The sequence below is a fragment of the Ambystoma mexicanum genome, chromosome 1p (assembly GCF_040938575.1).
Source record: "Ambystoma mexicanum isolate Mex_15411 chromosome 1p, UKY_AmexF1_1, whole genome shotgun sequence".
In the NCBI taxonomy this organism is placed as follows: Eukaryota; Metazoa; Chordata; class Amphibia; order Caudata; family Ambystomatidae; genus Ambystoma; species Ambystoma mexicanum.
The window spans coordinates 1462334218-1462355742 of record NC_090921.1 but is presented as its reverse complement, the minus strand read 5'-3'; positions in this window follow the sequence as shown (position 1 = coordinate 1462355742).

Genomic DNA, 21525 nt, shown 5'->3' with positions numbered 1-21525 from the left:
GGTGGAATTATACTGTATCATTGACCGTTGAGAGAGCTGATAATGCTGGAGAGCTCATCTGACTGAAGAGCGTAGTGTATATCTGCAAAAGAGAAAAGAGCAAGTCCAACCAAAGCAGAGCTGATACTGCGCCTCGGGAGAAAGAGTTAAAGGCATCAATTCCCAGGCAGATCAGCGTACCATAACTTGATCAGAGACTGCCTTGTATACCCAGTGGATGACAAGATCAGGCCCAATCATATTGTTTGAACATAAGTATTTTTAGGCTCCAGGTTTATAGTTCTTCACATTAATTCCCAGATAAGTAAGTGGGTGGATGGGGATGTGGAAATGCGCATCCTGGCGGTCCAAGGACGCAACGTAGTCATGGTGTGGAACTGCCTTTATTACCTGCTGAAAGGTTACCATGGTAAACATTTGTCGTTTTATAAATTTGTTGTTTCCGCAGATCCAGAATGGGCCTCCACTTTCCATCCAGCTGGCGGACAAGGAAGTATCGGGAATACGCTCCCTTTCCTCTGAATCTTTTGGGAACATTTTCTATGATCCTTTGTGTAGCTTGAGTTACAACTCTTGGATGAGCACTTTCCTGTGCGACAGAGGCTGGTGATTTGGCAGGATGTAGGAGAGTGGAGGAGGTGAGAGCCGGGGCAGGTTTGGGAATTGTAAGAGGTGGCTTTGTGTTATGGCGTCCAGGACCCATTTGTCCGACATGAGTTTCCAGTAGATTTTCTATATACGTGGAACGACTTTTTATACCTTTGAGAGTAATACCATGACCCCCTGGAGTACTGTCTGCCCCCTCTACTGGAGGAAGACGTAGATGCCCTTCTTGAGGCTCCACTGAACGGCTGAAAGTATCAGTGGTTTTGCAAGGATGCTAGGGAGCCAACTGTGTCCGTATAGGTCTTTATGGCCTTAAGGGTCTTGTCTATTTTTGGGCCAAAGAGCTCGTCCACTTCGAATGCCATGTCCACTACCTTGTGGTTGATGTCAGTGTGAAAGTCTGTACATTTGAGAAATGGCTGGCGCCCTAGGACAACCCCATTCCCCACTTGTTTAAACGCAGTTTCTGCAAGGTCCGCTGCCATATTTATGTCATATTTATGCTGTGGTTCCAGGCCTCCTCTTCCCCTTTGAGGATCACCTTTGCCTCTTTCCTCTTGTCCTCTGAGAATGGGCGCTAGTTTGTGCCCACATCTCCCAGTCGTAGCGGGCGAGGATAGCGAGGGAACTGGCTTACTTTAGGGTAGTGGCCCCTATCGCCAACACCTCCTTTCCGAACGTGTCCTGTTTGCGCACTTCATTGTTGGGTGGCACTGCACATTTCTGTTCATCCGACTTGGCTTTACAGCCGCAGCTGCTGACACCACTGATTCCGGAGAAGGCTGTGATATAAGGCACTATGGTGCGGCTTCCATGGAGGTTGTATTTCTTATCCAGCCGACCCTTCACTGCTGGTGCTGTGAATGGATGTTTCATGAGCTTGAGGCCCTGCTGCCACACGTGATTGAGGATTGGTATGGATACCACTGCCTTCCTTTTTTTACCAATGTGGTTGAAAAAGAAATATTTTTGTCTTTGAAGGCTAGGAGGCTGAATTCCTTGCAGGCCCTTGTGACCATAATGTGGAACCCCAAGATGTCATCTGGGAAGGAGGGAGGTTGCAACTCTCCTCCTATGGTGGGTTGTCCTGTGGGGAGCCGGTATCCCAATCACCGCCTCCCTGGGGCCTATGTGAGGAGGTTGACAATGTGTCAAGGGGCTCATCTGTGTCTGTTAGTTCACTTTATTCTTGTGCAGCCCGCTATGCGAGCGAGATCGTCTGAAACCACATTTGCGGTGATGCAGCCAATGCTGTTGATGCGTTCCTACCCCCGACTATGGACGGGGTCTTGGCTGTGAGTGAGAGACGGACCTGGATAGTGAGCAGCCCTGGGGGATCGTGTCACAGACCTGCCTATAGACCTTGTCCTGGATCTGTGAAGTGAGGGTAAGTGCCACAGTGGCAGAGGTGGGATCAGTGGTTGCAGAGCTGGTAATGCTCTTTCATTAAAGCTGCATCTAGTTGTGTAATCACCCACTGCAGAGAGGAGAGGACCTGAAATGACAGGAGACTGGTCAGTAGTGACCGCATTTCCTCTTAGTGGGAGCCTAAGTGGGTTGGTCCTGGAGTAGGATGGAGTGCTGCTTCCAAACCTGGTTGATGTAGGCCATGACCTGATTGGCCGTCCACAGGAATGCATCTTCTTGATGTAGCATGCTTGTTGGGGGACCTTGTAGCTTCCTGTAGTATGACAGACTCCACTGATTATGAAAAATTCATCTGTTCATGCAGTGTCTACACCTATCAATCCGGTAATGCAATATTTCCTCTGGAATAACCTTGGAGTATGCAATTAGTGAAATTGGTGAGGGTCCGACTTGTTTTAGCGGCTTGTCTAGTATGAGGGCCGCTGATGGTGTTTTAACTGTCTACGGGGCAGCTTCTTTAGGCTTCTTGTTGGTATTTTGCACCTATTTTCCAACACGACGATGAAGCTGCCGAGTATTGGGCTACCTACCAGCTCCACTTAAGGTAGGGCTGCAAGTCGCACTCAGTGTTTTATTCCTCCCTGCCTGCATTTTCCAGATTTACTGGAATTAAATTGAATCTCTTTGCCTGTTTTTCAAATACTGATTCCTTTGATGTTTCCACAACACGCGGCTGTGTTGTCCTGATACGTTCACCCCCTGAATTGAGGTTTTCTAAATGGCACAGTGTTTTTTGCTGCTAATACAGTGTTGAGAGCCCTGTTTGCTGCATGCTTTAAAGATGGCTGCTTCTTTATGACCATCTGCTGGCTCTTCCTTGTGCCTGCAGCCTGGCCCATTGTGATTGGGCAGTGACTTCCATTTCACCCAATCAGGGTGTCCGGGAGGCAGGAGCCGGCACCAGCAACTAAGGCCCACATCAAAGGCCCCTGTCTGCTCCCTGTCCCATACCAGAACGCTACTTGGGGTCCTTTTCTGCACCCTGCACCAGACTTTTCAATGATGTTGCCACCTCACTCTTCTAAGAAGTCCGGACTGCCTTGACATTCAAACCTCCTTAACCATGGGTTAGTCCCTCCTTTCTGGACTCACCCTTACCCCCTTTTGACTTTCACTGTCACTCTCTGCTTGTTTCTCCCATGTTTACACTCTGAACTGTATTGCGATTTTGACCCTTGGCTAGCATCTGTACCCAATTGTAAACTCACATCTTGCTGTTTTTGCTTTTTGGTGTAAAAGTCAAATCCTGCTGTTTTTGCTTTAAAAGTAAAATCCTGCTGTTTTTGCTTTTGGGTGTAAAAGTCAAATCCTGCTGCTTTTGCTTTTTGGTTTAAAAGTCCAATCCTGCGGTTTTGCTTTTTTGGTTTAAAAGTCAAATCCTGCTGTTTTTGCTTTTTGGTGTAAACGTCAAATCCTGCTGCTTTTGTTTTTTGGTTTAAAAGCCAAATCCTTCTGTTTTTGCTTTTTGGTTTAAAAGTCAAATCCTGCAGTTTTTGCTTTTTGGTTTAAATGTCAGATCCTGCTGTACTTTGCTAACTTGCTCTGCACTTTGCTTGTAATTGTTGCTTCTCTGTAACTTGCCAGCCCATTGACTTCACTGCTCTCTTTGTTCCACTCTTACCTACCCCCCCGTCCTTCTCTATCAAGTATCATAATAAGTCTGGTAGAAGTTCAAAAAGGATATCCTGGCGTCCAACCCTGGTCTGCCTATTGCTGACACCTATTCTAGCGCTTCCACCAAACAGACACTCACCGACAACCTCTTTATCATTCCTTCGCCAGATCTATGGACTCTTCATATGATCTCTGTGCTCTGTCCTGTCTCCTCCTCTCCCATTAATGGTGGCACCTGATGGGAAGCTCTCATGGCTCCCTTCGACTCCTCTAAAGTCATCATTAATGTCTACCTTAATGACACTGTCAGCATCCAAGGCCCTCAGGCCAATCTCCTCCTCTTTGATAGGCATTTCCCTCGCCTCATCAATTTCTTTTCATCTCCTGCGGTCCCCTCTTACCCCTTGGCTACCTTGCCCTCTCTTCCCTCCTCCTCTGCCCCACCTCAAGCTCCTTCTTCACCTCTGCAGGGTGTACCCCTGATTTTTACCCCTCCACGGAAGGTCTTTAAGGCTCTCAATGCTCTGCTGTCAAACACTCCTCTGACAACTGCCACTTCCTGGACGAACTTGGCCTCAATGTCCTCAGTCTTACCGAGACATGGTTCCTGATGGCTACAAGATCCTCTCCGCACCCAGATCCACCTGGTCCAGAGGGGGAGTAGCCCTGATGTTTCCTGAATGGATTCCTGCCTCTATCATTCCCAAACAGACATACTCCTCTTTGGAATGCCTTGTCTGCAAGCTTTACCTCTCTCCTAGCCACTCTCGTACCGTGGCTATTATCTACCGCCCCCCTGGTCAGATCACCTCATTTCTCTCTGGGGGGGCAGACTTCTCCTCCTCCCTCCTGGCCTCAACCACTCAACTCCTCCTTCTTGGTGATCTCACTATCCATCTTGACACTCCTTGTTCCTCCTCTGTACTCTTCCCTGACCTCTGTGACTCCCTTTCCCTTTCTACCCTCCCTGTGGCCCGACTCACTCTGCAGGGCACACACTTGATGTCTTGATTTCCTCTGACCGCCCCGTCTCCATCCCTCTGACCACTCCTCTCTCCTGGAGCGATCACTCCCTCCTCTTCTCTCATCTTCCCCCCAGGCCAAGTCTATCCCAACACTGCCACCTGCCTTCTTGGACATCCGGCCCATGAAGCGTGTGTCATTGGAGGCTTTCGCTGCCACCTTCTCTCCCCCTCACTACCTCTGGCTGACTCACATCCTGACACAGCCCTATCTACACTCTACTCTTCTATTGCAGATACTCTTTATGCTCTTGCCCCTGTCATGAGGATCCGTTTGAAGCCCAAAGCCAAATGCAATTCTTGGAATTACTCTGAGCTGGCTTAAACGTAAGTGTAGGGCGGCTCAGAGGAAATGGAGGGCTTCTTGTTCATCCTCTGACAAACTGGCCTGTCGCCTGCTCCAAAGCCAATACCGACTCTCTGTCCACACCAAGAAGAGAGCCCAGATCCAAGCCTGTGTCTCTGCGGCATCAAACAACTCGGCCAAACTCTTTAAAATCTGCTTGGAGCTGGCCAACCCTGCTGCAGTCTCTATCCCTCCTGTCACCTCCCAGGCCCTTTGCACATCCCTTGCCTATCACTTCATCTAAAAAAACAGAACATCCTGTCCACCCTCTCCTCCCCTCCCCCTCCTCTCTCCTTCTATGAACTCAGACACTCCTTCAGCCACCCCCCACCTTATTTCTCCTCCTTTCCTCTTTTCTCCTCTGACCAGGTTGCTAGACAAATCTGATTTATGAAAGTCTTGTCAAAATAGGTTCATCCCTGTTCCTCTAAAACCATTAAGGACCACATTGACACCCTCGTTCCTGCAACCTCTACTTTGCCTCAGGAGCCTTCCCCTCCCCTCTGAAGCACTCTCTTGTGCATCCTCTTCTCAAGAAACCCACAGCTGATCCTTCTTGTCCAGCTTAACCTCACTCTGATTCTGTTGGCTGTCTCCACAACCATCAGTCTGACTTCATAGCTGCCAGAAGGGATCTACGTGATTTTTCCATCGCAGAAAAGTCAGCGACGGAAACGTTTGCATGTGAAATGTACGCACCACAAAATGTTTTCACATTTCCCATGCAAACATACATTTCAAAACCCTACAAACCTACACACCGACAACACACCCCGACCCACACCCTCAACATACCCCCACACACACCCTAATTACCTTTTAAGATGCTCTCTGTCACGGCGGCGCAAGTTCCCTTTCACTTCTGTGATCGGGAACTGGTGCCGCAGGGTCCTTTTCTTTCTTTCTTTTTTTTGGGGCAGCTGCAGGGGTTTCCTCAGCTCACTATACTATGTAGGATAGTGAGCGGGGTGTTGCGGGGGACACCACGGCAGCCCTGTTTTATTTTTTTCTCGGTGTGCTGCGGAGGTGTCCCCCACAAACCCTGCTCACTATACTGTACAGTGTAGTGAGACAGGTGTTGCGGGGGACACGCCTGCAGCCCCCATTTTTTTTCTTTTGTCGGGTGTGCTGCAAGGTCTCCCCCACAACCCTCGCTCACTATACTGTATAGTATGGGGAACGGGGTGTTGCGGGGGACACTCCCGCAGCCCCCACAGTCTTTTTTTATTTACCTACCTAAAGTACATACCACGAAAAGTTCAAACCTTTGGTGTTCGAACCTTTGGTGGTATGCATTTTTCAGACTTTTTGTCAGGTCGGACTCTGGATTCGGTAATTTCTTCCGAAACTGCTCTCCTGAACATCCATAAAGATCTGATTTCAAACCTTGACTGTAACATTCCCCCTGTCCTCATATTATTCAATCTCTCTTCTGCCTTCGACAGGGTCAACCATACCATCCTGCTCAATCGTCCCCGTGACAACCTGGGCATCACCGATCAGGCTCTGGCCTGGATGACCTCTTCCCTCTGTGATCGACCCTCCCAGGTTCAACTTGGGTCCTTCCTTTCTTCTATCTCCCTCTCTACCTGCGTTGTTCCCCAGGGGTTCAACCTCTCACCCTGGCTCTTTAACCAATACCTGGCAACTCTCGCCCACCGCATTGCTACTTTCTGCTCAAACTTTCAGTGCTATGCTGACGACACTCAACTAATTTTCAGGCTTCCCTCAGCCACCTCTTATCCTTCTCTCATCGGCGACTGCCTATCTGCCATTCAGGATTGGTGTGCCGCCAACAATCTCTGCCTGAATGCCAGCATGACGAAGATCTTCTGCATCGCCACACCTTCACCCTCATTTCCTGTCACTCTCTGGCCGGCCTCTCTTGGCCCTCATCCTACCCCCACCTGTGAGGCCAAGAACCTCGGGGTAATGTTTGACTCCACGATGTTCTTCTCTGCCCACATCTCTGGTGTCTCTAAAAAGTCAACCTTCCAACTGTACCTCCTCAGAGGTATTCTGCCTTTCCTCACCTTCCCCCAGAAGCTCACTGTCTCTTGTGCCCTGGTTCTTACAAGGTTGGACTATTGCAACAGCCTTTTTCTAAATCTACCTGCTTCTACTCTCCGCCCTTTGCCTGGGTCCAAAATACCTTCAGATGTCCCTTGTAAAATACCTTTGCTCCCGAGCTCTTCGCTCCTCTACCTCTAACTCCCTCAGGGTCAGTCATTTCTCGAAGAAACAAGCTGGGGGTAGATCTCTGTCTTTGGCTGGGGCCTCCCTCTGGAACAGCCTCCCTGCCACTGTGAAACGTGAGGAGAACCATCTCTGGTTCCGGAAGCACCTCAAGACCTTGCTCTTTACTGCTGCCTTTGCTCCTCCTCTCCCCTGCTGACCTGCTCTGTCTTGGCATTTAGCATCTGGTCACCCTCTTACTTTCAGGCCCAGGTACCTGCTCACCCTGCCACCCACCCGCACTACCTCTGGCTATCCCTTGCACTGGGGTCTGTATCTGTAACCATAGGTTTGTCCCCATCATACTCGTTTTTAAGGCCACAGGTGGCTGTGGGCCCTAGAAAATAGGTGCAAGGGGACTGGGGGTCTATGTTTTCCCTCCATCCCCACTTATTTTAGATTGCTGCACAATCTGGATTGGAGAAATCACCTTAGATCCTGTAGTCAATGAAGACTTTATTAATTTGAGTTTCCTCCATAATAAAGATGTTTAGTCAAGATTTTGTTGTAGATTCTATGTGGAGAAACATGAGGACTCCCATCAGCTTCAACACACGGTTAGAATCAGAAGGGGGGAAGAGGGACTAGTCTCCAACTATTCGAGGTCCCATTGGTTGGGACCAAAAGCACCCAAAAGGAAGGTGACAACCTACACCTACACAATAGAGATTTTTCTTGCTTCAGCAAGGGAAACCCAAAGGGAACCAAGGATTCCCAGCCTGACGCTGGAGAATATTCACAGCATGTGAATCTATGAAAGATCCAATTTAATTAATTAATTAATTGATTGATTAATTAATTAATTTAATTTGTTCAGTTAAAAAATGTTTTTACAAATTAAACACAAAATATTACATATTATACTAGACAGTTTAAAAAAAATTAAGTTAAACAGATACCTCATATCATTTCAATGCCTCATAACACACCAATTGTAACTCACATCTCGTTGGCAAGTTACAAAATGACCCCAACGGTACAGATTAGTGCTCGTTTACCATTCTGATAATGTTTTTCAAAACTTCCAGACTGTACAATTCATATTACAGCCTTTCCATCCACGTTACACTCTATTGAAACCATCCCTGTTAAATGAATCCATGTAAAAATCCATGTTTAAAATCCATGTTTAAAATCCATATCTGCTAATCTGTTAAAAAATGTATAAAACAATAAAACAAAAGAACCACTGTGGTGCCTTCATACTACACATGCATGTCCATAAATCTATGTAATTAGGAGTGATTTCTTTTTGATTTTTGACCACATTTGATAAAGGGCTATATGGACTCTTTGATTCTCTGTATTCAGGCAGTATTTCAAAAATTCTTCCCTCTTAATAGCCTCATACTCATATACGAATGGTCCTAAAATGGTCATACAGTCGACTCCCATTACAGGACATTCTGTAAGTACGTGTCTGGGAGTTTCAAGCATATCTTGTTTTTTTACAAATCCAACAGTATCGTTCTTCTCGTATCAACTTTAACTGAGCACCACATAATGCTAACAATGGTAATTGGTTAGTACGTAATCTTAGTGTAAAGAACCGGACTGCAGGATCTGGAGATTGTCTTAGATATAGTTGTGATTCCAAGTACTTATGTGTTATTCCAACAACATAGATGTGACTATGGAGATTTTCCAAATGTATGTCATTATTAGTCCAGTCCCAGATTTTTATTTTTTTGTGAACACCCATCTCATTGTTTCATAGGGAGTATTTTTCGTATAGTCAGGGTACCATCCCAGAGACTTAAAAAGCTGATCGGCTAATCTTTCAAAATCGTCATTGCTAGACATGTTAATTTCTAACAGTCAGAGCAATTGACATTGAGGGTCATAGTGGCTTTTTAAGTGAAGTAGCCCGCGCTTCTTAAGGAGTACACCACTCAGGGACATCCACCCTAGTTCTAAACGTAAATATTGAACAGATGTAGCTGAGCTAAGTCTTAACACTCTTTTCCAAAATTGGCCTTCTACTATATCAAGCCATGCCAAATCTTGTAATGCCAAGGCCTCTAGTCCATAAAGTATAGTGGAGCAAAAACATTATTATATAGAATTATTATTTCATCGAATGCAAAGCCAGTGCTATCTCTTGCAAAATGTAAAATTAATTGAGTCCTAAAATATGACTTGAGCCACTCAAGAGGGTGTGAGTGGCTAAAACCCTCAGTTTAGGAGTTGGTGGTTGGCGACCCTCCGACCAGTAAGGTCTCTTTTCTGCATCACTTAGACCAGGAGTGACTCTGAGTCACAGCCCTCCCTCCTCCTCGGCACACATTTTCTCAGCCCCCTGCACCCATTTTCTCTGGCCCCCAGACCCCAAGCCCCACATGCCCCATCTTCTCAGGCCCCATGTCCCCTCGCACCACGTTTCTCAGGCCCTATGCCCCATGCCCCTTGCCTCTCTTTTCTCAGGCCCAGCCCCCCCATGCACCTAGAAAGAAAATTTGAAGTTAAATCAAAGCATTTTGGATTCGAATTGAAATAATTGTAACGTTATTAATATCGGCTGAGACCCTTCAGTTATTCACAGATATTTGCCCAAACAACGGACAAAGTCAACGTGACCAACAGCACTGTGTTAGTGTGGCATTTCTCCAAAGTCGCAGGTGCTGGGCAATCAGATGCCCTGGAACGTGGAAATAAATCACCATTAACTGCCAGTTTTCCTAAATGGAAAACTTGCTGTGCCTCACCCCCCAAACCCCACAATCCATCACCTGCCTGCCACATGCTCCACAGATTGTAATTACAATTGTTTTTTGATAATGGGCTAAATGTCAAAGAGGTTTCTAAGCACACCCCGGATTCGAACCTGTGTTGTTCTGTGTTCTCTTGTTTCCAAGACGAGCGTGTTGCCACCGAGCTATACTACCTGTGTCGTAGGCGCTCACTGTGAGAACCAAGAAACAGTATCCCTTTTCAACATACCTGGCCAAAGTTTTAGGTTTGTAGTTGGTTTTAATTTTAATATTTTTTAAATGGGAATCCACAAAGGCAAAAGCAGTGTCCCATAAAAAATAGGAAGAAGCAATAGCACATTAGAAGGAGCCCCAGTGTGCTAATAACTATCCCCTCCCCCGTATTCAGGGGCAGACAGTGCTGGTGTAGCTAAAAAGGAGGAGTATTAGCTAAACCGCCTACTCAGCATTTACACTTTTACAAAAAAAAGAGTGATCTCAATCACAGGTGAAACAAGCACAGTCAAGAGATAAACCTCCTTTGCCACTCATGGTAACCCTATTCTTAAGAGGTATGTGAAACAGTAGGAGCCCAAACAGCAAAGAACATTCCTAAATAAAGAAATATCCAAACAAGGATTAAGATATATGACAAACATTACATACTGTAATTGTCCCTCTAATGCTCGCACCGGCTTAGATTCACATGATTTGCATAGGCGGACATCTAGTGGTTTGAACAGAGCATTGCATGACTTGTTTTCTAAATGGAAAAGGGAGGTTGACAGGGTGCATTTGTAATACTATCCCTACTGTGAAGTGTACTGTGTTGTATCTGAGTAAAAGGGACGCAGCCCCTTTAAGACACACACACATCATCAGGGCGGGAAGAGGGCGGAAGGGGAGGGACAAGGGAAGGGGAAAGTTAGTTAAGTTTTGAAATGAATAAAGAAGGTTTGAAAAACAATGGCTCCTCTCTATATTGGGGAATTGTTGTATGACTAAGGGAGAGACCCGAGCCCCCCCCCAACAACTGGCGACAAGGCCGACGTGGACCTGTGTCGTGTAGCAGCTCCGTTGGGTGTGGAACACCCAGCAGGATGGGCTACGCGCCCGGAAACGTGAAAACTACAAGCGGCCAACGCCGCCGAAGGAAGTGGTGGGTCACTGGACCTTGCAGAACAGTGACAGCAGCCACTAGACACAAACCTCGCCAACCGCAGTTACGAGGTCGCGAAGAAGGAGGGGCCGCCGGACCCAGCAGCCGTGAGGAGGGGCCGACGGACACAGCAGCCGTGAGGAGGGGCCGCCGGACTGTACACTGGAAGCCCAGCAGCCGTGAGGAGGGGCCGCCGGACCGCAAGCCTAGCAGCCGCGTGGAGAGGCCGCTACATCGAGAGCCTGTGTGCCCAGCAGAGACGAGGAGAAGCTGCCGGACCGTGAACACGGGAGCCCAGCAGCTGTAAGGAGGAGCCGCGGGACTGCGACCCAGCAACAACAGACGACGCTGCGGGACAGGAAGATCCACCGTACTACGCGCACGGAGCGCCACCACAGCAAAAAGCCAGCTTCTACGGAGGAACAACGAAGGAAGGAGCTCCACGCACCAGAGGTACAGTCATAGAACCTCCCCGGAGCGTGGTCCTTCCGCATCGTGCAACGTGTACAACGTTGCTGTCAAGCTTTGGCCCCCCCCCACATAATAATAATAATAATAATTTTGCATTTATATAGCGCTACAAACCGTCAGATATCTGCGCACTGCTTATTATTACCCACAGTGGGTGGTGCTCATTTATCGACCTCAGAAGGATGAAAGGCTGAGTTTGGCACTGCTGGGATTAGAACCTGCGTCAGCAGGCTCTGCACGGATGTCAAAGCTGTGCCACTTGACCAGCATAAAAGGGAGTAACCTATTAAGCACTGAGGGGGTATAAAAAGCCCCGGCATGCTGCAAGAACTACTACCAGGCACTCCCCCCCACATCAAATGGGAGCAACCTATTAAGAACTGAGGGGGATATCAAAGTACAGAAAAAAAAAGAAAAAAAACCCTCCCAAAGCAACACTGCTGCCAATGAAGCCACAGGGCCCACACCCGACACCCTGAAGTTTCAAATAAAAAAAAAACAACAATAAAGATACATCAAACAATACCACTAGTGTTAAGGAATGGCCATCACATAGGAACCTGAATAAACACTCTTTGAACACTGTCAACAGCTCCAACACAATCATGATCGACCCGGCTCAAGCCGCAGTAGATGCAGGCGCTCCCACAGCCGCCGCTGCCAGCCTCACATCACATGCCAGCCTCATGAGGAGGCCAAGCCCATTCACGCTGAACCCTCACCATGACCAAGGTCAGCAATGGGAGGAGTGTGTTGAGGAATTCGAAGACTTCGTAGGCGCCATCGGCACCCAAGACCCCCCGAATAAAATAAGCATCTTCACCAACGTTGCAGGACGGGAAATCAAAAACATAATACGCACAATTCCCCCACAGGATCACGCCACCTACAAGCGCCTGCTGGAAGCCATTAATGAAAAACTTGTCATAACACCCAATCTTGACTATGAACGTTATACCTTCAATCAATGTGCCCAACTTCCCCACGAATCGATAGGGGAATTCGTCATCCGCCTCCAAAGGAAAATTATCAAATGTGACTTTGCCAACTTTAACGATGACGAAGCGATCAGGCTGCGCATCATAGAAGGATGCATATCGTCAATGTTCAGGAAACACCTCCTAAAAAAAACCCTGTCCCTCAAAGAAGTATTGGACCTGGCCAGGGTGTATGAAAGGATTGATGTTCAGGCAGCGGCCATAGAAAACCCCAAAAAGGATGACGTCATCGCAGCCATCACACCTTACACCCGATACCCGAATACTCAAAGCAGACCTACTTCCAGATACTCTTCACCACATATGCAAAATGATCGGCAATGCTACCGCTGTGGGTTCGAGTACCCAGACAGGGGCCCATGCCCCACGATTGGCCAACGATGCATGCGATGTGGACAAGAAAGCCACTTCCAAGCAATGTGCAAGGAACAACTCCCCAAAATTGGCCCAACTCGCCAACTGGGTGCCAGTCGCCCACCGGAGTCACACAGAGAACAGCAGTACCAGTGCCTCACAAATGCCTACCATCGCTCGAACACAGTAAGAGCGCTGGAAGGACTACAAATTGAACCCGACAGGAAGAGTCATGAACTCTACGACTTCCGTCATTGTAACCCAGTACAACTAGCTGCGCAGGACAAAACGTATGCGAGAGAACTCTCGCCACCTCACAAACAAGACAGCATGGCCCAGCCGTTCCCACTGGACGTCGACCCGTACGACAATTCTCCACCAAGATATCATCAGGAGGAATCACAACGACCACAATACCTACAAGACGGATATGATGGAGAGTACGTCCGACTCCTAAACCCCGACATCGATGATGCGACGGCCCCCAGAATGACGATACAAATGGGAAGAACCAGAAACCAATTTGTCATTGACACCGGGGCGAAAGTCAATGTCATGAATGAAGAACTATACCATGAGATTGCAGCCCTCTACCCCTTTCAGAAGTCCAGAACACACATCTTCCAATGGGGTGCAACCCAGCCCATGACGTCCAAAGGACAATTTCAATGTGACCTGATGCACCGTGACCTCACAATAACTACCACAATTCATGTCATAAAGATCCCCTCCATAGGACGCTGCCTCCTCAGATACAGAACGGCCAGAGCCCTGACACTCATCGACCTGCGATATGATCAAAGTGAGATAATAAAAGGTCACCCGTCAGAATGCGGCATTTTCATGTCAATAACATGCCCCCCCTCACCAAGGAAGATCTCAAAACCCAGTTCCCACAACTGTTTGAGGGAGTAGGAATGCTCAAAGGCTCTGTTGTTAAGCTGCACATCAACCCCAAAGTCACGCCAGTGCCTCAACACCCCCGCAAGGTGGGTTTCCACCTCCAGGCACAAGTCTCAAAGGAGATCCAACTCCTCCTTCTCAACGACATGATAGAAAAAGCAGAAGGCCCAACACCATGGGTATCCCCCATCAAAATAGTACCTAAGGACAATGGACACCTACGCATATACGTCGACATGCACATCCCTACACCACCATTTAAAGAGAGAGGCACCCAGGATCAAGCCTTGAAGATATGCTTATCAGACTAAACCAGGCGACGCATTTCTCAAAACTAGACCTCAATCAGGGCTACCACCAGCTCGTCATAGACCCAGCCTCGCGAGCAATCACCACTTTCGCAACACACGAAGGGCTGTTCAGATATAAGCGACTCATCTTTGGCATATCTTCCGCTGCAGACATTTTTCAAGAAACCATCAGACGCCTCATATCATCCGAGGTGAACACCCTGAACTACAGCGTTGATATCCTGATCTTCGGGAAGGACCAAGAGCAGCACGACAGGGCACTCACAACTGTCTGCAAGATCATCCAAGAAGCAGACCTGACACTGAATGAGCCCAAGTGCGACATCAATAAAACTAGCCTCAGGTTCTTCGGACACATATTTTCGGACAAGAGCATAAAAGCTGACCCGAATAAGATCGAAGCCATCACTGACCTTCAACCTCTCACAACAACTGCGGAACTGCGCTCATTCTTAGGGATGGCAGGGTATTGTGCGTGCTACCTCCTAAACTACGCCACAGTTACTGACCCGCTCCGAACCCTCCTCAAAAAGGACCAGCCTTTCCTCTGGGACGTACGCTGCCAAACAGCATTTACAAACATCAAAGAAAACCTTGCCAATCACCGCCAGCTAGCGTATTTTCACCCAGAGTGGCACACCATTATAACAGTCGATGCCAGCCCAGTTGGCCTAGGAGCCATCCTAGCCCAGACAGACACCAAGGACAATGCACGACATGCATTTGTAGCCTACGCCAGCCGCGCTCTGTCTCACACCGAAAAGGCTTACTCCCAAGCTGAACGAGAAAGCCTTGCAGCTGTATGGGCCTGCGAGAAGTTCCACCACTTCGTAATTGGCCACAAGTTCACCCACGTAACGGACCATCAAGCACTCCTCTCAATATTTGGGAACCCCAAAACAAAAATGCCTCCCCGAATCGAGCGCTGGGGGATAAGGTTACAAGAATATGACTACGTGATCATCCACAAACCTGGCGGTGAAGCCAACCTGGCAGACTATCTGTCAAGACACCCACTGATGAGAAGTGATGATACCCTAGCCCACGAGGCCGAAGAATACATCTCCTACCTATCCTCCAATGCCATGACACCAACAATCTCAACGGCAATATTTGCTGAGCGAAGTAAGGCCGACCCAACAATCATAGCGGCCATATGTCTCACCCGTTCCAACAAGTGGAGAGAATGCCAAGAAAGAAGAAATGGAGGGGAAGGGGCAGACAAAAAAGATCTACACTGCCTAGCCAAAATACCCATGGAACTGGTAGCCACTGATCAAGACATACTACTATGAGGAAAAAGGCTAGTGGCCCCAAAAGATCTACGAAAGACACTAGTAGCGCTAGCCCATGAGGGCCATAGAGGAATTGACAATACTAAAAAGAACTTAAGAAACCACATTTGGTTCCCTACATGGATGCCATAGTGGAAGACATACTAGCACACTGCAGACCCTGCCAACTAGCAGCGAGGAAATCACCTCCGAGCCCCCTATTGCCGACGACACTTCCGGAGAGGGCATGGCAAAAGGTTGCAATAGATTTCTATGGACCCCTGGAAGAAGGCGGGTACCTGCTTGTAGTCATCGACGAATACTCGAGATTTCCTTTCATCAAACAAACACCTTTCGACATAATTCGCGGAAACAGCGCCCATCATAGATGAACTATTCAGTGAATGGGGCATCCCCAACATCGTTAAAACGGACAACGGATCTCCATTCTAGGGACGTTAGTTCGCCAAGCTCGCAGACCATCTTGGCTTCCACCACCGGAAGGTTACACCACTCTGACCCCAAGCCAATGGAATGGTGGAACGGTTCATGGCCACCATAAAACTAACCAGACAGAAAGCCCTCGCAGAACAAGTATCTCAACCACGGCCATCTGTGGCATGCTCAGAAGCTACAGGAACACACAGCACGATGCAACGGGGAAAACGCCAGCAGAACTAATGGTGAGATACCGACCCCGAACATGCATCCCCCAGTGGGAAGACTATATGCCGGAAGAAGATGCGGCCATAAGGGAACGAGATGCCGAGAAAAAGAGGAAAGCCAAAGAATGGGCCGACAGAAAGAGAAATGCAAAGAACCCCCAGCTAGAAGTGGGACAAACAGTCCTAGTATGCCAAACTCAAAGGAGGAAAACAGACACCCGCTACAATCTGGAACCTCGAATAATCACGGCCATAAAGGGACCCATGATAATGGCAACAGGAGAGCCAGGAGAAGTAACCATGAATGTGTCATTCTTCAAAAGACTACGACCCTCATTCCGAGTTTGGTGGTAATCATGGTGCTATTTGCGCCATGACTGCCACCAAAAACGGTACTGTGTCCGGTTTGGTGCAATGGGGACTTACCGGTCTAGTCAGACCTTGGCGGGACTGGTAAGTCCCCATTCACCAAACCATTCCCCATTCCCATTTGAGCCCCCACAAGGCTCAATGGGAATGGGGCGGGTGCAAATAACGGGCTGGCGTATGTCAAGCCCGTTATTTGTGCCCAGGTCCCTTAACGGGTCCCGTCCTTAACACCAGGTCAGACCAGGCGTTAAGGAAGGGACCCGCTAAGGGACCTCGTAGTAGGGCGGTAAGGGATTACCTGCCACGGGTCTCCTTATTGGTGCCTGGTATCCCTTACCGCCCTACTCGGAATGAGGGCCTATATCTAGATGATCAAAAGACGCCGGAATTAACTGCAGAGGACCCAGGAACTGAAGAAGACGAGAGCCCTGCGGTTGAAGCGATTGGCAAAAGCCGAGAGTCTCCAGGCAGACCTCACAGGACAGGGAGGAGACTGGTGAGACTCATTGAACAGTTGTGACCCCAGCTTTCATGTTAAGCACGGGGGAGGTGTTGTATCTGAGTAAAAGGGACGCAGCCCCTTTAAGACACACACACATCATCACAGCGGGAAGGGGGCGGAAGGGGAGGGACAAGGGAAGGGGAAAGTTAGTTAAGTTTGGAAACGAATAAAGAAGGTTGGAAAAGCAATGGCTCTGCACTTTATTGGGGAATTGTTGTATGACTAAGGGAGGGACCCGAGCCCCCCCCCAACATACTGTACCCATGGTCCTTCACGCATCAGAGTCCTCAGATTGTTTTATTTCGGAACTTAGGTTGCATGAAGTGTGTAGTAAAAGAAAAAGAAAAAGGTGTGAAGAGGTGTAGGTTGTCTACATACCTGCTACTCCCAACGTGGGGAGGCTGGGTGAGCGCATGTTAATCGAAGCAGGTCAAAGCATCGGAAAGATGACTAAAGGCATGTAATGTTCGTCTTGTGGCTCTACTTAGAATCACCTGCTTTGCATAGACTATTGAGCAGTACCAGGAGAAGGAGGTGGGTTGTTAAAAGGGACAGAGGCAAACATATTAACACTGTTTGTCCTACTAGGGAGTCACTCCTAGCTTATGTGTCCACACAGTAACGTAGAGTGAATGTGTGAACTGAGCTCTATGTAGCTGCTTTACAGATTGCCTCCAAGGGCACATTTGCAGTGAAGGCTACTGTGGCACCTGTCCCACGTGTTGAGGGTGCTCTATATGTGTAAATGGTAGTTGTGTGTTGGATAACTTGTAAAACTGCTGTATTCATTTTGCAATCCATTTAGAAATGGCTGCTTGAGACAGGAACCCCTTCTCTCCGGGCCGCTAAGGAAAGGAGGAACTGGTTGGTTTTTTTGATTGATTTTGTCTTATTGAGGTAGTACATGACAGTTCGCCTAGTGTATGGAGGGCTCTCTTTGGCAAGCTCTACATTTCATGCCCAGAAATCCTGGCCAGAGACCTCCATCCACTGTGCCCCAGAATGTGTGCATTCCTTCGGCAGGAAACTGGAGACAAGCAAATCTTTACAGGAGGTTGGCTGTCAATACGTGATACTGTGGTTATTGGACAACATTTCCACCAGATTATTATCAAGCCTTAGCACATGCCAGTGTCGACTTATAATTGTTTGGAAACTTTTAGAACAACCATCAAACGTAATAATAAACCTGGACTCAGCAGACTGCTTTTCTATAGACATTACTAGTTGAAAGAAGTTCCTCCCTCTACATTTCCTGGACTTTGAGGTATGCCCGCTCAATAACTTCTTTTGGACATGCGTGGTCTATAAATCCCTTGGCAGTAATTTTACTCTGTCTTTCAAAAAAAGGCACAGTTGAGCAATTTCTTCTGCGAAGTCTTAACATTTCTCTATACAGTATACTCCAGATTAGACTTTTAGGATTGCTACTAGAAGCATGTAAGGGGTTTTCTATGTAGCTCAGTCTCTATATTGCCTTGATGTTGTTTAACTAACAAATCCAAAAATATGACCTCTTTGTGGCTGTGGGGCTCTGTACATTTTAAATTGAGTGTATTGTCATTTGGAATTTCAACAAATTCAAGCCACTTCCTTTCCAAATAATAAATAAGTCATCTATAAAACGCAGCCACAATATGATCTGGTCAGTGTAAATAGTGTTCTCATCTGACCAAACTAAACATTTCTCAAACCAACCCATTGTGAGATTTGCATAAGAAGAGCAAAGTTGAGCCCATTGCATTCCCTTGCAATTGTCTATAATACCATTGAATAAAAAAATATTGTTAGTGAGACACAATTCTATCATCCCAAGGATCATTTCCGTATGCTTTAAAAACTCAATGATCTGGTATTATAAAAAGAAAATGACATGCTTTAAGAGCAGTGCTGTGTTGGATAGAAGTATATAAAGATACCACCTTCATTGTGGCCAATAGGTAGTCAGCGTCCCATGGAATTTCATTAATTTTAGTCAAGAAATCTGTGCTATCACGTACAAATGAAGGAAGTGTCGAGACAAAGGGTAGAAGTACTTTGTCAATCAACTTGGAAACATTTTCAAACAAGGAATCCACCAGTGTCACAATGGGCCGCCCTCGAGCTCATATCCTCTGGGAATACACCCAGTCCAATTCTGGAGAACCTTGATTCTCTAGAAAAAACAAAAACCTTCAAGATTTACTAGGCCCGTTTCTAGATGTCTTCTCTTTAAATCCTAGGAGCGTTCAGGCTGTTTTCATGATATGCAGACACAACCTGGCGAACAGGTCTGCCTAAGACCCCACAGAATATTAGAGTTCCAGCGACAGACCATTAAAGACATGATTTCTAAAATACTACAACTTTGGCTAATCAAGCTTTTTACCAGCCAGTGGTCATAATCCGTAGCACTCATGGGGTAACCCAGTGTAACCTGGCAATTCTGCTTAGATTTTAGATTTGTGAATGCCATTTCGACTTTTTATGCCTGTCCAATGCCCCATAGCTATGGGCTAATTGAAAAACTAGGCACTGGCAAGTTTATTTCCATCGCAGATCTGACCAAACAGTCAGGTTCCTATAGCTCCTGAGGACAGACACAAAAACAGCTCTCTCTACACTGGAAGGATTATTTCAATGTACTGTCCCTCCCTGCTTACCAAAAGTTGATGGACATAATATTATGATCTTATCGCTCTTTCTCCCATTTACATGACATTATCATCTATAGTGGCACCTGGCCAGAACATATGCACCATCTATATGTCATTTCACACGCGGCACTCATTCCTTGGATGATTCATATGAAATCGGTTAGTGCAGCCCCAAGAGGAAATGGTAGAAACCCTCACAGATTCTCCCACACCTACTACGATAATTGATCTTAAGATCTTGTTGGAATAAATTGGGTATCACAGGAGATTTAGTCCCAAATTTTCAACTATAGCAGCCCTGCTAACCGAAATTTTTTTAAAAAAACTAAAACCCAAAAAGTTGATTTGGGTTAAGCAAGGCCAATACCCCTGCAAAACAATGAAAGGAGTGTATTTGTGATTCACCATTGTTGTGATTGGCCGACTTCTCACTGCTCTTTTTGTTACAAACAGATCCACCTAAGGCTGGCTTGGTGTTCGTATCATCCCAAAAGTGTAATGATCAAGATAAATTGAATATTGTACACCAGTCGCAAGCTCTTGCCAGGAGCAAGACGCAACGCAACCATTGAGCTGGAAGTGCTTGCCATGACAGAATTCAAAGGAGTGGAACACTGGACTGGCTGGGCCTTCTCATGCAAGGCAAGAGGAAACCTGAGAGCTCGGGTTCCTACGTCATCAGCAAGGTCACCATAGGACTAGGAAAGGTGCACCATGAAATTTCCCTCATGGGAACTGGGAAGGTAGAAGAGTAAGGGGGGAGACAATTGTGTTACAACCCTACAGAATCAAAAAGAGCAAAGATAACAGCTGTAGGTTTTACGGTTCTGTGTCATTTGTGAAGCACACTTCTGTCACTGCTATGGTCTTGTAGCACAAAGAGGTGATGGCTGGAAGGTTTAGAATTAATCTTAACCACTGGCATTGCTCTGGGCAACCCTCCAGCCCACCGTTCTTCACCTGCCAAGCCATTACAGAAGGGGAACGACCATATGCAAATCAGGCTTGGCCCCACCCCAAAAGGGGCAGTCCAGCCCGAACTGCTAGGTCACATCCCTTCTTCATGAGACCACAAGCATCCCCACTCACCCCCTTGATGCACTCACCCCCTCGACGCACTCACCCCCTCGATGCACTCACCCCCTTGACGCACTCACTCCCTCTACGCACTCACCCCCTCTACTCACTCACCCACTCTAGGCACTCCCCCCTCTAGGCACTCACCCCTTCTATGCACTCACCCCCTCTACGAACTCACCCCCTCTACGCACTCATCCCTTCTAATCACTCATCCTCTACGCATTCTTCCTCTCTACGCACTCAACCTTCTACGCAATTCAACCCCCTTTACTCACTCATCCCCACTACGCACTCATCCCTCTATGCATTCATCCCTTCTACGCACTTATCTGATCTCTGTGCTCATTTGCTCCCTGTGCTCATCTGCTCCTCGTAGTCATCTGCGTTAAGGACTCGTGCCTTTCATGCATTCAGCAGCGAAATGTTGTCTTATATGTTCATCTCTACACTCATCTGTTCTATACTTTTATCCGTTCTGTACAGTCATTCACTTTGTACACTTATCCACTCATACGCTCTATCTACTCATCCGCTTTATCCACTCATCCAGTCTGTACACTTATCCACTCATACGTTCTAACACTCCTCCGCTTTATCCACTCATCCACTCTATTCACTCATCATCCCTATCCACTCATCCGCCTTATCCACTCATTCTCTCATCTGTTCTATCCACTTGTCCGTTCTATCCTCTCATCCACTCTATTCGCTCTTCCGCTCTATCCATTCATTCGCCCTATCCACTCATTCTCTCATCCGTTCTATACTCTCATCCACTCTTTTCGCTCATCCGCTCTATCCATTCATCTGCCCTATCCACTCATTCTCTCATCCGTTCAATCCTCTCTACCACTCTGTCCAC